Source organism: Scyliorhinus torazame, chromosome 19 (assembly GCF_047496885.1).
Source record: "Scyliorhinus torazame isolate Kashiwa2021f chromosome 19, sScyTor2.1, whole genome shotgun sequence".
Lineage (NCBI taxonomy): Eukaryota > Metazoa > Chordata > Chondrichthyes > Carcharhiniformes > Scyliorhinidae > Scyliorhinus > Scyliorhinus torazame.
Genome location: NC_092725.1, coordinates 54,874,153 through 54,892,430, shown reverse-complemented (window position 1 = coordinate 54,892,430; position 18,278 = coordinate 54,874,153). Strand labels below are relative to the sequence as shown.

The window sequence follows — 18,278 nt, the reverse complement described above, 5'->3', positions numbered from 1 at the left end:
CAGAATTCTTCCATGCTTATGGGATGCATTGGGATCCACCCTCACCACTTCCTGCTGTACCACTTAAGGGAATGATAGTTTCCTTCCTGTGCCTCACCTTAAAATAAATCAAGCAGTGCTAATAATTCCCTCCACTTCGGACCCAGATCCGTTGTAAAAGATGCCAACTGACCATGGGTCATCTAGGTTTTCCCAGCCTCGAGTTCACAGGTCCATTATTCTGTTGCTGTGGAGGGGGGGGGGGGGGGGGGGTTGATTTTTAACCTCTAACCTTTTTCATATCTTCTGATTGGTTTAACATTTACTCCCCCCCAAAAAAAACATTACTACGGATGGGGTTTGAGGAGCTCCGGTTACCTCACATTTTTCTCTGCCCTCTTCATTCCAACAATGGTCAAGATCTCCTGGTCCTGCCTCGGTCAATGGGATTCCCCATTGAGTCCACCCCTCGCCGCCAGGAAACCCATGATCCGCGGGACCGGAAGACTCCGGAGGCATGAACCGCCAGAAGATCTCGCCCATTGTCGCTCACATTTGTAAGCTGATGGGTGGCGCAGTTGCGCAAGTAGAGTTCAAAACTAGGACGGCACGTTGGTGCAGTGGTTAGCACTGCTGCCTCACGGCGCCAAGGACCCGGGTTCAATCCCGGCCCTGGGTCACTGTCTGTGTGGAGTTTGCACATTCTCCCCGTGTCTGCGTGGGTCTCACCTCCACAGACCCAAAGATGTGCGGGGTAGGTGGATTGACCACGCTAAATTGCCCCTTAATTGGATTTTTTTTTAAAGGACGTCCATTACTTAGAGATCTGGATCAATGTGCAAGGTTAACATGGTTCATTATTCTTTGAGGTTTGCCAATACCAGTCAGAAATAAGGTCATTGTTCTGACCAAATGCTTCAAATTACTGGCAAACCAGGGCTGGTTTAGCACAGGGCTAAATCGCTGGCTTTTAAAGCAGACCAAGGCAGGCCAGCAGCGCGGGTTCAATTCCCGTACCAGCCTCCCCGAACATGCGCCGTAATGTGGCGACGAGGGGCTTTTCACAATAACTTCTTTGAAGCCTACTTGTGACAATAAGCGATTTTCATTTTTCATTTTCATTTCAAACCTCTGATGAGAGATGATCTTTGTACCGCCTCTGGCCTCGCCAACTCTCTCGCTTTTCCAAACACGCTTCTTATTTCTCAAACAACTACACTGGACATTCCTCTCCAATTTAACATGCTTCCTTCCCCTTGAACCCTCCATCTACAGTTGCTAGGAGGCAGCTCTGCCAATCAAATGTAACAGCTGCCTCCCAATGAATCATGTATAGCAATGATTCTCATTCACGAACCCGTTCTACACCAGCACCATTAAAGATATGGCCACCTCATAATCTCAGGCCTTTAAAATCCCAAGCTTGCCACAATTTCATCACCACTTCCAAATTTACTTTTCAGCTTGGGTCGTGTCCTGCCACTCGACTCTTCATCTTGTTTTGAAGGCAAATAAACAAAACAAAACGCCTCTTTGCCCTGAAACTTGTGTAGAGTCACAGGCAGGTTCAACTTGAAACAAATGCAAATTCTCAGCGACACCAACTTTATTTCAATCAAAGGGTGCAGTGAATGGACCCAAGAACGAGACCATTCGGGAACGAAATCAGAAAGTACATGTTGCAAAACGGGAGGTGTCCTGTATCGTAAATCCGGTCGCCTAGTTTGGTTCCATTACTCCTTACCCAACAAAGATCTGTCTGTTCACAGATTTGATAACAGAGCGAGAATTCCAGATTGCCATCACCCATTGAGTGAGCAAGTGCTTCCCGACATCGCTCTCGAGCCACCTTGCTCTAATCTTAAGGTTATTGTGGAAGCAAATTGAAGACCTGTTAAGTCGGAGTCACTTGTGGTTCCATATGATCAGCAGGAATCGATCCCTATCACATGATGGGGTCACGGCAGCTCAGCTCACAGCACATACTGTGGATGTGGAGACACAATCACTGGTTCAAGTATCACATGACCATGTTCTGCCTGCAGTAATGTGCATTCATCGTTGCATCAAAGGAGCCATCAATAAGTTGGCTACACGAACACAAACAAGCCTCAATTTGGGAAGGGGAATGAGATTTAACTGCACTCACACAGCTGTCCTTCGCATTTTGCAACCAGAGCACTGGAACCCCTGTAGAAATATATTTCTTGAGAGCGGCACAGTGAAGCAGTGGTTAGCACTGCCGCCTCACGCAGCACCGAGGACCCGAATTTGATCCCGGCCCCGGGTCACTGTGAAGTTTGCACATTCTCCCCGTGTCTGCGTGGGTCTCACCCCCACAACCCAAATAGATGTGCAGAGTGGGTAAATTGACCACACTAAATTGCCCCTTAATGTGGTGGAGAAAAAAAAGAATTGGATACTCAAATTTATTTTAAATATATATATTTCTTTACACATTACCGTTCCTTTCCATGAAGACATTTCACATCTTTAGAAAATGAATTGAGAGCTCTCTCATTATTTTGAGTTTCTTTCCCCCCACACCAGTGCTTTCTTTCCTTCCCACCATCTGGGACTAGGTCCAGCTGCAGAGGCCGACGGGAAGCCACATGGTCCATCCCCACGGGGGAGGGGGTTCATGTCATCTTCCATGGCAGGGTGAGCTTGGTTACGGGCATCCCAGTGCTATACCCGGGTGTCGTATTTAAACCCCAGCTGACATCACTGACCCACCATTAGAGAAAGATGAGGGACCTCCAGGAGCAGGCCGAGGGTGGAAGATGGACCTCCTCGATGACACTGAATCTGGACGATCCGCCTGTACATGCTCCATCCCCACCTACCCACAGCTGTGGTATTCTGGGGTCCAGAGTCGCTGGCGGCTTCCATCCCAAACTCCAGAGGCAGCCCTAGACATTCTCCGGTAAGTCCCGGCTCCTGCACGCCATGTTGTTCCAGACATGTTCTGGACAGGCGTGCTTTCCCGCTGGCGTCGTGGACGTACCGGGGGATAGGTAAGAGATTCTAGCCTGGCCTTTATCAGCATCCCATTAGCGGGATGCAGATCGGTTTCCAGTCCTTGGCCTCCTAATCCGCCATGGCGGGCAGCATCGGTAGATCCGGCTGTAAATTCATGCCAGTGAGAAACTGATATTTGGGCCTACTGTTGAATTCCCCCCCCCCCACTGATCCCACTTGAGGAGATGGGGGGGGGGGGGGGGGGGATTGTCAGCTTGGATCCGTTGCTAGTCCTCTTGCTCAGAGTTGAAAGACTGGATTCAAGGGGTTCAATTTGCTGTCCCCCACACAAGTTAATGCTAAGTCAATGCTGCATTGTTGAAGCCGCGATTCTGTTACGCAATGCTGACTGAAGCGCCGGTTTATTCCCGCTACTTCCAAAAGGGGCATAAAAGATCGTATTGCACTACTGAATATTAAATGGCAATTCTTCAGTGACAGCATGTGTTTTAAATCTAAACTCAAGTGAATGCTCGCCAGCCTTTGTCGCTTAAATCAAATCAAGTACCATCCAAATGATTTTGATTTGAATCTCTGAACAGGATTGCACTGGAATTAACCAGTCAGTTTGCAAAGGAGAAGACTGGAAAGAGAAGGTCCAAGAACTAATCCTGCCAACTGCGGGTTTTGATAAACAAAATACGCAAGTGGCAAACACATTTTAATTTAATTGCTTCAGTAATGAATCGGTGCCATACTCTGATGATAGCAGATGCCCTTGGGGCAGTGCCGAATGGAAATTTACTTCCTATCTTCAAAGCAGTTTAAGTGGCAATTTGATGGTATTATTGAGCTGTGTTACAGTGAGGCCTCCCGAACATAGTCATCAAAGGGACAATGCAGTTTTCAGCAAAACAACATTTCAATGGATGGGCTTGCAGAATATTTAATGAGCAACAATGTAATTCGATGTTCCAGACATCCTAACAGTCAGCTACAACAGTCAGTCTTAACCTATCCCTTCGGGTAGGCGTTGTCCAAGGCGGCCTTCAGGACCCGCGACAACGCAGAATCGCCGAGCAGAAACTTATAGCCAAGTTCCGCACACATGAGTACGGCCTCGACCGGGACCTGGGATTCATGTCGCATTACAATCATCCCCCACCATCTGGCCTGCGAAATCCTACCAACTGTCCTGGCTTGACACAATTCACACCTCTTTAACCTGGGGTTACCCCATCTCTGGATCTGTAAAGATTTAATCACCTGCTGATGCTCGTATTCCAAGCATTGGCATCTTTGAATCTGTCTATATATATGTTTCTGGAACATACATCTTCATTCACCTGAGGAAGGAGCCGCGCTCCGAAAGCTAGTGACATCGAAACAAACCTGTTGGACTTTAACCTGGTGTTGTAAGACTTCGTACTGTGCTCACCCCAGTCCAACGCCGGCATCTCCACATCATCCCTTCAGCTCTCCGCTGATTATTTGTTATAGCAACAACTGCCGGCATTTATTTGATACATTTAATGTAGCAAAACAAATCAAAATGCTTCACATTCTCAGGCAAAAATTGACACCGTGTCAGATGGGGTGCAGATCAGACAGGGTATATCTTAAAAGGAGAGACTTGGAGGCGGGGGTTTAGGAAAGGAATTCCAGAGTTTGGTGTCCACCAATTGTGAGGTGGAGTACAATGTGGCGGCGGAGGAGGGGTACATTGTTCCCTGAAGGCCGTAGGACTGGAGAAGGTGCAGGGAGGGGTGAGACTACGGAGGGATGTGAAAACAAGGATAAGACTTTTAAACATGAGAACTGCCAGGTCACGAGTCAAGGCAGGACAGTGAATACAGAGGTGATGGGTCAATGGGTACTTGTTGCTTAAGTGGCAGAGTTTGGCATAAACTTTTCTTTAATAAATTTAGAGTACCCAATTCTTTTTTTCTCCCAATTAAGGGGCAATTTAGCGTGGCCAGTCCACCTACCTTGCGAGTTTGGCATAAGGTGAATTGTCCAGAATATGTAACTTTATATTTAAAATTTGATTGATATGCTCTGTTTAGCTGCTCTCAATCTCCTCTAAATGATACTGCAGATGTCCAGAAAGTTCCAGATTCGAAGTTGAGTTGTTTGCTCTCAACCAAAACAATATTTGGGGATGCAAGAACGTTTTAAGGAAAATATTCACAAACAATTCATAGAATTCCAGGGGCAGCATGGCGGCACAGTGGTTAGCATTGCTGCCTCACAACACCGAGGACCCAGGTTCGATCCCGGATCTAGGTCACTGTCCGTGCGGAGTTTGCACATTCTCCCCATGCATGCTTGGGTCTCACCCCCACAACGCAAAGATGTGCAGGGTAGGTGGATTGGCCATGCTATTTTGCCACTTAATAGGAAAAAAAAAGAATTGGCCACTTTAAATTTTGAAAAAAGAATCCATAGATTTCCTATAATTCAGGAGGCCCATCAAAGTCTGCACTGACTCTCTGAACGAGCACCCAAACGAAGCCCCCTTCCCCCGTCCTATCTCCATAACCCACCTAACTTGCACATCTTTGGACTGCGTGATGAAACCAGAGCACCCAGAGGAAACCCATGCAGACATGGGGAGAACATGCAAACTCCACACAGTTACCCAAGGCCGGAATTGAACCCGGGTCCCTGGCACTGTGAGGCAGCAGTGCTAGCCACTGTGCCACTCACTGGGTCACACAAATCCGATCCGGATCCTGGACGTCAAGACACCAACTCACTTCCCCGGCAGAACCACCCAAACCTGTGACTTCCACCGCTAACATAGAACAGCAGTCACATCGTCTCTAAAGTCACACACCAAAATATATCCCTGTTCCTTCATCGTTGTTGGATCAAATTCATGGAACTCCCTATCTAACACCACTGGAGAAGCACCTTTACCACATTGCAGTGCCTCAAGGAAAAGGCTCACCTATCAGCCTCTCAAAGAGGAACGAGCAATAAACACAGGTCCAGCCAGCTTTACACTTATCCAGAGAATAAATATTAAAATATACAAGGACGGGATCAGATGTGATGCCTTTTATAGCTAAATGACTTGGTGCCCTGAAGAAAACAGATTACAACTACCAGCATTAAAGCTGATTATATGATCACATATCTTGTTGCCGATTGTGGGAGCTTGCTGTGTACAAATTGACTGCACAGCAAATTGGCTTCCTACGTTACAACAGCGACTACACAACAAAAGTACTTCACCAGAACCTGCGGTGAACTTACTACTCTTCCACAAATAGTACAACAGGATCTGGGGCGACATTCTCCGGAAACGGCGCGATGTCCGCCGACTGGCGCCCAAAACGGCGCAAATCAGACGGGCATCGCGCCGCCCCAAAGGTGCAGAATGCTCCGCATCTTTGGGGGCCGAGCCCCAACCTTAAGGGGCTAGGTCGGCGCTGGACGAATTTCCGCCCCGCCAGTTGGCGGAAAAGGCCTTTGGTGCCCCGCCAGCTGGCGCGGAAATGACATCTCCGGGCGACGCATGCGCGGGAGCGTCAGCTGACGGCATTCCCGCGCATGCGCAGCGGAGGGAGTCTCTTCCACCTCTGCCATGGTGGAGACCGTGGCAAAGGCGGAAGGGAAAGAGTGCCCCCACGGCACAGGCCCGCCCGCGGATCGGTGGGCCCCGATCGCGGGCCAGGCCACCGTGGGGGCACCCCCCGGGGCCAGATCGCCCTGCCTTGTCCCGCCGGTAAGGTAGGTGGTTTAATTTACGCCGGTGGGACAGGCATTTTAGCAGCGGGACTTCGGCCCATCCGGACCGGAGAATCGCGCGGGGGTCCCGCCAACCGGCGCGGCGCGATTCCCGCCCCCGCCGAATCTCCGGTGCCGGAGACTTCGGCAACCGGCGGGGGCGGAATTCACGCCAGCCCCCGGCGATTCTCCGACCCGGCGGGGGGTCGGAAAATCTCCCCCTGTTCTTTCCACCCAAGAGTGTAGACAGGCCTCAGTTTAACGCCTCTCCCAAAAGGCAGCACATCTGACAGTGCTGCATTCTCTTGGTACTGCACCAAGTGGTGGCTTCGGTTTTGTTTCCAAGTTTGTAGAGGGGACTCTGGAAGCACAGAATTCCTACACAGACAGTAACCCCCAAGGCCGGGAATTGAACCCGGGTCCCTGGCACCTTGCGGCTGCAGTGCGAACTACTGTGCTGCCCCGATCGCCTCTCAATTCTTCTAAACTCCAGAATATGTGCACCCAATTTACTCAGCCGGAGTAGGACAACCCTCTCAGCTGAGAGATCAATCTAATTAACTTTCTTTGCACCGTCTCCAAGGCAACCTTTGACATGGAGGCCATAACTGTGCACAGCATTCCCGGCGTCAGCTCACCAACTGTCTCAAGGCTTCCTTGTTCCTGTGCAATAATTTATATTTAATGCTGGTTAAAAATCATGTTTCGTCTCCCTGCCTTGTTAAAGGAAATGTAAGAAACAATGACGATTATAAATAAAGTGATGGAATAAAAAAAAACAACGGCTATTTGCCTCTCTTTGTTGAACCTGCACGCTAACATTTTGTGTTACATGTTCTGAGTACATGCGCGTCTCTACATCTACGACATTTGTTTTGGCTACATATTCTATGTTCCAATAACTATTTTTGTAGGATATCTTTTCTTCTAGCTTCACTGTGTGAAGTGACAGCTTGAAGTTGCAGACTCCTCTCTACGGATTCCCGATCCAGAGGAAATGGCCTTTCCCTATTCACCCTGCGTCAAACCCTTTCCTCATTTAAAAAAAAAAAATCATCGCACTCCAGGCTGAAGCTAAGTTTAAATAGATCAAAGCCCTAATTCTAAAGCTGGGACTTCTCCCAGAGTTCCATGTCATGTCGACAGTGTCTGAAAATGTTGTAAATTCCTCAGGACAACACAGGGGAATATTCAGAGTGTCATTAAAACTTCCATACCACGACTGGATGGGGCCTTAACCTGACACTGTAATGGCCAATGATCTGCAGGTTTCGACAAGGTTAACCACAGGGGAAACCTTGTTGCCACAAAACCATGTTGAGTATCTTGCCTTTCATTATCAGCAGCACGCACAATGCTAAAAATACATTAACCCCTTGTTCTTTCTGTTTAACATTAATCAATGAATCAGTCTCTCATGAGAGAGAGAGACAATGGCTGGATCTCTGTGATAAGTTAAGACACTAATAGGGGGCACTGCTGCCTGGGTAAAGCATTATGACCACACAGCAATGCCCCCCTTCCCCTCATTGCGTTTCCTAGGCAATTAATCCAGCAACAATATAGGCCTCACAGCCGCCTTTAACCAGAACTGTGGCTCTTGCACCAACTCCATCACAAAGATTCCTCCAAGATGCACAGTTTCCCATTTCATGATGAATGCGTCCTTCCTACTTCACTTTCTAAAGTCGAAGTAGTGTCGCAAACACTGCTACCATGGCACGGAAGATTCTGCACGCGTCTCATACCTTGGGACGTTTTAACCTCCAATTGACAATCCTCTTTCGCTTGTCGTGTCCAAACTTTACTTAACAATCTTTCATTGTCGGAATATGGTCAAAGTTGCTCGGAATTTTTCTTCCTACTCCTCCTGGACACAAGACGCCCAACTAACTTCAACCTCAGCTCACCGATTCCAAGACTTGTCAAAAAAGTATCTTGTTCCCCAGAATCTGCAAACACTTTGCACTGCCAGCCCCTTCTAAACAGGTTGATGGATGTAGCATGCACTTCGCGTGCTGAGGTTATCTAGATTTAGTGCGCTAATCGGAGGTTCTGATGTAATTGGAACAAAAATAATCCAAACAGATTGTAGTTCATTAAAAACAGAAACCCGGGGTTGGGTGAGCTCTTGAAACTAAAACCCATTGCTGTGGGGACTGTTCCTAACCAGTAAACCATGTTACAAGCTCAGATGATCCCTTAGCACGAAAGCTCACTCTTTCTACACATTGGGAAGAATCTTGGGCCCTCGCCCCTTGGCAAGTTTGGTGGGAGGGGAGCACATTCAATTAGGTGGTAGAGAGGCAGGTGGAGATCCTGCCACCTTCCTGCCCCACTTTAGTCCTGCCTACTTTAGTCTGCGGCAGAAAGGAACATGGATGGCCATCCAACCGATAGAGGCCTTTAAGTGGGCAACTATTTTAAAAAAAAATTAAATTCAGTCCCTTCCACAGTGTTGTTATGATCCGGTTAGGAATTCTTTGTTTGAAATAGATAAAGTTTGAAATCCCAGGTACTTACCAAGAGATAAAAGCCACAAGATTCCATAGCTTTGAACAAACAAAATAAATTAAACCATAAGACAATTTACAATATCCTCCTTATATTCTAGCATTCAGAATAATGAGGTAAATATGAATTAACCGGCAAACTATGACCATCAAATTACACTGCACATTAAATGGCAGATGCAACCAAGGCTGATCCCATGGATTTCTCAGCAACCCACCCAGATGTCAGTGACCACTGTGAGCCACAAAATATCGTTAAAACTCTGCCTTCCTCATGAGGGAATACAACCCCTCACCTTCAAAGATCTGCCTCGGAATTCATTTAAAGGCCTCTCTGACTCAGATTGCCTCAATCACTGCTTACCTTCCAATGGTTTAATCTCTTCTCCTGAGATAGTGTTCCATGAGGTTCACAAAGCTGCATTCCCATCACCAGCTCACTTACAGCTTTTTCGCAAATAGCTAGCTTTACTAAACTGCACCCCCCCCCCCCCCCTCCTCCCACCCCCACCCCTCGGGTTTCCCTAAACGCCAGGCTTCACCAAGCTATAAATTGCTTCCGGTGCTTCTTATGAGCCCTAACTGCATCAAACAGCTCCCAGGGCTTCTCTGAGTCCTAACCACTTGGCAGGGAACCAATGATCTTCCACCACCTTCTCAGCTCCTCAGGGCTTCTCCAAACTCCAACTACCTCAGAGCTCCCAGGGCTTCTCTTCAAGCTGCAAACCAAACAAGTCCAAACTGCAAGCTACCCCCTTCTCTTAACTAACACACAGATAACTTGAAAGCAGCGATCTTTCTTAAGCTCCACCCACCTCCCTGATGATGTGGCCTTTCAGAGTTCACTGAATCCATCTAAACTACTTTAGCTCCAACTCTCAAAGCACAAATCCAATTGGATTGCATTTCTTTGCAAGCAGCATATCTGGTCTCCAGCTCTCCAGGTACATAAGCCCATCTTCTGTTTTACGGCTCCAACTCTTCCAACCTGACTCTTGTTAAATATTTTCTTTTAGGTGTTCTGGCAATTGCTCAAGCCCTGCATCATATTTATCTTATCTTCATCGCAATAATCTTCACCTTAAAATATTAACATGGATCTTGAACCAGATAATCGTGACAGTGTACATAAGTTCCAATAAAGATTAGCTGCATTAACTGCAACAAAATAATAATCTTTATTAGTGTCACAAGTAGGCTTACATTAACATTGCAATGAAGGGCAGTTCGGTGGCGCAGTGGTTAGCACTGCTGCCTCACAGCTCCGAGGTACCAGGTTCGATCCCGGCTCTGGGTCACTGTCTATGTTGAGTTTGCACATTCTCCCTGTGTTTGCATGGGTTTCACACCCACAACCCAAAGATGTACAGGGTAGGTGGATTGGCCACGCTAAATTGCCTGTTAAGTGGGAACAATTAATTGGGTACTCTAAATTTATCTTTAAAAACATTGCAATGAAGTTACTGTGAAAATCCCCTAGTCGCCACATCATGGCACCTATTCGGGTACATGGAGGGAGAATTCAGAATGTCCAATTCACCTAACAATACGTCTTTTGGGACTTGTGGGAGGAAACTGGAGCACCCAGAGGAAACCCACGCAGACACGGGGAGAACGTGCACACCCTACACAGACAGTGACCCAAGCCAGGAATCAAATCTGGATCCCTGGTGCTGTGAAGCAACAGTGCTAACCTACCCAGCTCCCATTCTTTACTGTGGAAATCATTCCCATCTTCCCTTGCATTGTTGTCCCTTTACTTGCCAGGTAGTTTTGCCACCATTCAAATTGAACAGTAGTGTGAACAGCAGGAGATTCACAATCATCCCTTATTGATCCCGTCTCGTCACTGCCCCCAATTTCTGTTACACCTTAAAAGACATAACAACCAGCAGCTTAATAGAGGGAAGCTAACTTAAATCACGGTTATTGCCAAGCGCTCAATTCCAAGAGCTGCCCACCCCCTGCTCTGCAATTATGTATCTGTAGATTGCACTGCACTTTATCGAAGAAGCAATTTCTCCAAATTCGTATAGCTTAAAATGCTTGAATTGTCTTCCTAGACTCCATTGAGAGTTAAATGCAGGCTAGCCCAAGCAATTTACTCAATTGGACAATGAGTTTGTGCAGCCCATGAACTGTTTTCAAAATCTTAAACCCAAAGATGAAGAACTATTTCAACATATTATTACAACAGACTCTCACAGGCAATATTCTGTCTGCATCTTTGGCCGATTCCTTAATTGAGAGTAGATTACTTCAGAGTTGTACTGGCAATCAACCTTTTGTTGTTGTTCCACCGCTTACAATGACTTGTAAGTGATGTTGGTGAGCGAAGTTGCCAAAGGGCTTCATTCAACGTTTGCAAACTACCTTTGCACTGAAGCAAAGTATTTGCATTTATATAGCACCGTTCACGACCTGTGTCCCAAAGCGCTTTACAGCCAATTAAGTACTTTTGAAGCATTGCTGAAAAGAGACATGTTGTCAAAACCTTTTTTGTCTTGCACTCAGCAGGACAAATGGAAGAATGCCCAATTTCAAAAGATTACAACAATTTATGCAACACGAGAAAAGAGTGGACGGGATACAGAAAGAAACGGGGAACTATAGATTCCACAAGCTCCCCCAGTAATTCAAAAAAAGGCACACGACTTGAACATCAATAAAAAAAATCTGTGCTGAATCAGACAGAGTTAATGCTCTGAGCCAATTAACACAGAGCTGAAGGGAGGTAGAAACTTGATGGGTTTTACATTATGAAAGGAGACAAGGGGGAGATAGAAAGAAAGGGAAGGTGTTAGAGGGCGGGAGAGATTAAGTAACAATGATCCGCGGAACAAAATCTGAAGGGTGTGGTCATGGTTCTAGTAAAGAAACCAAGTATTTGCCCAGCCTGACTGCCAATGGCAGAATAGTGAACAGCTCTGTCCGAAAGCAAGAACATGAAAACAAGATACAGATTGATATTTGGAAAAACAAAAGGCGCAAAATGGAGGACCGGGCTCATGGTCTGAAGTTGTTGAACTCGATGCCGAGTCCAGTGCTGTCAAGTGCCTAATTGGAAGGTGAAGTGCTGTTTCCTCCAGCTTGCATTGAGCTTCAACGGAAGGCAGCACGGTAGCATAGTGGTTAGCATTATGGCTTTACAGCGCCAGGGTCCCAGGTTCAATTCCTGGCTTGAGTCACTGTCTGTGCGGAGTCTGCACATTCTCCCCATGCCTGCGTGGGTTTCCTCCGGGTTATTGTGGGCCAGGGTTTAGAGAACACCAAAGTAGATCATTGAGTTCACCTGACCCACAACCTTTGGTTATGGGGAGTACAAGGGCCCACTTTACAGGTGTGATACACCAGAGATCTAAACAAAAACAATGTTTATTCTATGAATCCAGATAACATTTTATAAACACACAGTAAACATCTTATCAACTACCAACACTGAAAATCCCCACAGATACAGTACTCTATAGGTAACCCTTAATAACTTTCCTAACAACATCCATAAGTCAAAGACCCTTTTTAACAACGACAGTAGGTTTGCATTCCTTACAGAAACAGGTATTACTTTGAAATCATCAAGTGATCTGGAGACATTCTTTAGGAGGCATAGAGAGAGACCTAAACACCTGCTTGGTTTGAATGCAGCTCTCCAACTGAAAATGAAACTAAAACTCAGAGCCAAAAAAGAGCTTCCAGCTCAAACAGAAAGCAAAAAGCCAGAAACACAGCTCAGCTCCACCCACAGAATGACATCACTGCAGCTATTTGATAAACGCACTTTTCTTAAAGTGACCCTCACATGACAGGGTGCTCCAGTTTCCTCCCACAAGTCCCGAAAGACGTGGTGTTCGGTGAATTAGACATTCTGAATTCTCCCTCAGTGTACCTGGACAGGCGCCTGAATGTGAAGACTAGGGGCTTTTCACAGTAACTTCATTGCAGTGTTAATTTAAGTCTACTTGTGACACTAATAAAGATTATATTAACTGCTAGTGCGGCGATTACATTTGAAGCCCAATGAGAAAAGAAACATGGTAGCGTACAGTCAGATACGATAAAAAACAACAAGAAAAATGATGGGACCATCTGTTTTTCACAACATCATTGAGGGATAATGTTACCCGAGGGATAATGTTACCTGGAAGAGCTCCAGCCAAAATATTGACATTAGATAGTTGGCAGAGAGCTCCCCGAGGCAAAGCTTGCCTTCCTCATACCCTTTGGAATGCTTGGATCTCGCACAGGTTCCACCTTTACTCCTCCAGTGTGCTCTCTCACTTTGCTCATCTCTGGCAACACTCAACAGATAGTTGGCGATGGTCGACTCTCATAGCCCCCGTAGTAACAGTTCTATTACAGAACTATCCTGGTGACGTGCTCACGATGTGAAATATGTCACACGGTTGATAAATCAAGTGCTTCAGGAAATACATGGAACAAGTGCCATAGGCAAACACTTCGGCCCTGCCATTATTTAAATAGCCTGTGAATAAGTTGCCACACGTGCTTAAAGATCACTGATAGAATCCTGCATTTTGCAGGCTTGTTCATTCATTCCTGGGATACAGGTGTCATTGGCTATGCCAATATTTATTACCCATCTCCAATCTCCCTTAAGAAGGTGGTGGCGAACCCTCTCATTGAGCCGCTGCAGTCGAAGTGGTGAAGGTTCTTGCACAGTGCTATTAGAGAGGAGCTCCAGGACTTTCGACTCAGTGAAGGTGAAGAAATGGTAATAATAATAATCATCGCTCATTGTCACAAGTAGGCTTCAAATGAAGTTACTGTGAAAAGCCCCAAGTCCGGCGCCTGCTCGGGGAGGCCGGCACGGGAATTGAATCGCGCTGGTCTTGTTCTGCATTACAAGCCAGCAGTTTGGCCCACTGTGCTAAACCAGCCCTATATAATTCTGAGTCAGAAGAGAGGGGAACTAGCAGGTAGTGGTGCTCCTGTGTGTCTGCTGCTCGTGCTCCTCCAGGCGGTCGAGTTAGGAGGTTTAGAAGGTGCTGTCAAAGGAAGCTTGCCGAATTACTGCAGCACATCTTATAGATGGTACACACTGCTTACACTGTGCACCGGTGATGGGAGGAGTCTCTTGTCAATGGTCACCCCCAGGATGTTGATGATGAGGGATTCAATGATAGTAATGCTGCTGAATGTCAATGCCCATCCAACACCCGACCATCAAATAAAAATATTGTTGGCACAATTACCAGATAAAATAAATAACTCCCTCCTCCCAATCTCTATTTGCTAATCTCTATTTCCTGTACAGGAGTGTGACTGAAATGTGCACGAGTCCCATGATTAAGAGCTCAACATAGCACGAGTGGCGTTTTCGCCAGTGGCTGACTGCTTTCAGAGGATGACTGCCAAATTTGTGCATGACTTGAGGTAATGTCTCAACTGCAGACTGTAACCCTTTCACTTGCTAGCTACAATCACCAATTACTAGGGACAAGGCAATCTATGTCCCTACTGGGATTTCAGTAAAGCGTAATAATGGGTACAAACAACGCTCACAGTCTGTGTCCACATGAATTGTGAAGAACACAATTATCATGGATTATATGTCAAGCAGGTTCTGTCTTGTCAGAGTGTGAGCTGGCCAGCACAATGGTACAGTAGGGTGGGGACAGGTCTGTCACTGTATAACACGGGTCCAGTACTGGTGGGGACAGGTGTGTCATTGTATAACACTGGGGTACAGTAGGGTGGGGACAGGTCTGTCACTGTATAACACGGGTCCAGTACTGGTGGGGACAGGTCTGTCACTGTATAACACTGGGGTCAGTACTGGTGGGAACAGGTCTGTCACTGTATAACACTGGGGTCAGTACTGGTGGGGACAGGTCTGTCACTGTATAACACTGGGGTCAGTACTGGTGGGAACAGGTCTATCACTGTATAACACTGGGGTCAGTACTGGTGGGGACAGGTCTGTCACTGTATAACACTGGGGTCAGTACTGGTGGGAACAGGTCTGTCACTGTATAACACTGGGGTACAGTACTGGTGGGGACAGGTCTGTCACTGTATAACACTAGGGTACAGTAATGGTGGGGGAGGGTTGATCTCTGTATAATACTGGAGAACAGTACTGGTGGGGACTGGTCTGTCTCTGTATAACACTGGGGTACAGTACTGGTGGGGACGTGTCTGTCACTGTATAACACTGGGGTCAGTACTGGTGGGGACAGGTCTGTCACTGTATAACACTGGGGTACAGTACTGGTGGGGACAGGTCTGTCACTGTATAACACTGGGGTACAGTACTGGTGGGGACAGGTCTGTCACTGTATAACACTGGGGTACAGTACTGGTGGGGACAGGTCTGTCACTGTATAACACTGGTGTACAGTACTGGTGGGGACACCACATGCTGTATCTTGTCCAGAAAGAATACATTTGTGCACAAAACCTGCTGAAAAGTTAACAACATAGCAAAACTGGACTGATTTCTGCAACCAATACTTTACATGTTAGCTAACAAACGCTGAGACGGTGGTTGAATTTTACTTGTACTTATCAAAGTCATTGTTCGGATAACTGGGTGGCGAAATTTAACATGGGCTGGACGCAGAAAGGACAGCTTCCCATCTACCACCCTTCCCGTATTCAGTTCCATTGCTTTTAAAGGAACCAAATATCAGGGGTGCTGTATATTGGTCGTCCGAAAAAACAAAGAACAAAGAAAAGTACAGCACAGGAAACAGGCTCTTCGGCCCTCCAGGCCTGTGCCGATCATGATGCCCTAACTATAAAAAAAACCTTCTGCCCTTACTCCGTCTGAAAGACCATTAAGATTCCACCCGCATCAATCTCCAATTTCACCTCATCACAGTTTCGTTTAGTTTTGACACCTGGCAGTGGCATCCATCATTCCCAAGTCAAGACGGATTGAGGCTTTGTACCACCTAGCTTTGGGAATGCATCCAGCACACCACAGTCAGTACAAATCAGCACTCCTGTATCCTTGCCACCGAGGCTGCCACTATGTGCCAACCAGCTGCACCGTGGACCATAAAGAATTAGGCCGAGATTGTCAAACTCATGTCACATATCGTCAAAGAATGGAGACACACCCCAGTCACTGCACAGACAGTCAATCGTCCTTCCCGCTGTGTGTTAGGGAGGTGGAGGCCGCGTGGCCTGCCATTGGCTGGCGGCGTGATCTTCCAGTCCCTCCGATGTCAGTGGACATTTCCGTGGGCTCACACCCTCCATCGCTGGGGAACCCAAAGAAGACCCGGAAAATCCTGCCAGCAGCAAGGGCCGGAAAACTTTGGTCCTGGTCTTCCATGGGACTGCTGTGAAGCAAGGTCAGCATTTGTTGCCCATCCCTAATTACCCTCTTGGTCCTCGTGGCTTGCTCGACCATTTCAGGGGGCAGATACGACGCACAGGGTGGGTCTGGACTCAACATGGCAGCAAATCTCCTCCCCGCAAGGGATATTAGTGAGCCAGATAGGTTTTTACGACAATCAACGGTAGTTTCACAGTCGCCATTACTGAGACTCGCTTCATATTTCAGATTTTATTGACTGAATTTAAATTCCATGGTGGGAATTGAACTCATGTCCCCAGATTACGAGTCCAGTGAGTGGCATTACCAGTATATTAGCATCTCTCCATGTTTCAAAGTCGGCAGAGATGTAATAATTAAAGCCTTTGATGTGCTATGAAAGATCTGACCTTCAAATAAGTCTGTTGGAAGGCAGACAGAGGGAGGCGGCTGCGTGCATTAGGGTGATATTTACGGAAGGGAAGCCTGGCGTCTGTCAGCATCAGCTTCTTTATTTAGTTACACCGGGAAGTGGAATTGTTGTCGTTCTATGTAGGCTGCATGAAGTAGACAGAAAAATGTCCCCAAAATAGACGAGGAGAAAGTGGGTCAAACAGAAAGGGCTTACAGCACTCAGTCGAGTAGAGTCGCGCCTGCACTTTTATCCTTTTTCGGTTGCCTATAAAGGCAGCCTCGAGGCATTTCAAACCTGCACAATGGTCATGTTCAGACAATGTTAACAGGCAGTTCATTCCGAATGAGACTTCTCTTTGAATGCCAGAAGCCCGCACTGTATGTCAATGACACAATTAATATTGGAATCACTTTCACCAATGCCCTCTGCTGGGCACTGCACCCTCCTAGGGTGGACCCCACTGCTGCCAGCAACTCCTTAACACCCCCTTCCTTATTCGGGAGGGCTCACCACGATTGGGTGAGTACTGAACTCTGGAAGGTGGCAGCGTTGAGCTCAGTCTCCTTCCCACGCGACACCCCTTTCCCATGATCAGGAGCAGGGACCCCTGGCTGAGCTTTTGCTGGTACCTCATTGCCTGTTCCAGTTTTCTGCTGCACTGGACACCTGGAGATCAATCATACCACCCAACTATAATTTATTTTGATTTATTCTTAAAATTCCTTGCATTGTATTCAATTACAATTACTTTTTTTTTAAACTAGGGGGAATTTAACGTGGCCAATCCACCTACAGTGCACATCTTTTTGGGTTGTGGGGGTGAGACCCACACAGACACAGGGAGAACGTGCAAACTCCACATGGACAGTGACTCGGGGCCGGGACCGAACCCGGGTCCTCAGTGCCGTGAGGCAGCAGCGCTAACCACCGTGCCGCCCTCAATGACAATTTCTGATTCCATTTTTTTTAAGTGCACAGTTCACTGTTAAACTGCTGCCTAAGATTCTGCAAGTTATTTTCTGCCAGTTTTATTAGAGCTGTAATGTAGACCACGATAGGATGGTGATCTATTCGATCTAGGAAGGGTTTCAACCAGAATGGTTTGACACTGTTAATGCAGACACTGCTGATTTAACCAACTTCTCAGTTAGGGTGCTAAAATTAGTATTGGGAGCCCCTCAGTCCATGGAGGGAGTGGGAACAAACAGCCACGGTCATCATTTAAAAAAATAAATTTAGAGTACCCAATTCACTTATTTTTCCAATTAAGGGGCAATTTAGCGTAGCCAATCCACCTACCCTGCACATCTTTTGGGTTGTGGGGGTGAGACCCACACAGACATGGGGAGAACATGCAAACTCCACAGGGACAGTGACCCGGGGCTGGGAT

General features: G+C 46.9%; 1 protein-coding gene across 2 annotated transcripts in view; it reads right to left on the bottom strand.

Moving 5' to 3' along the window:
- The window catches only part of LOC140396136 (DENN domain-containing protein 5B), a 350,007-nt gene that overhangs the window by 201,187 nt on the left and 130,542 nt on the right, over positions 1 to 18,278 (bottom strand). The gene's annotated exons all lie outside the window — the stretch shown is intronic.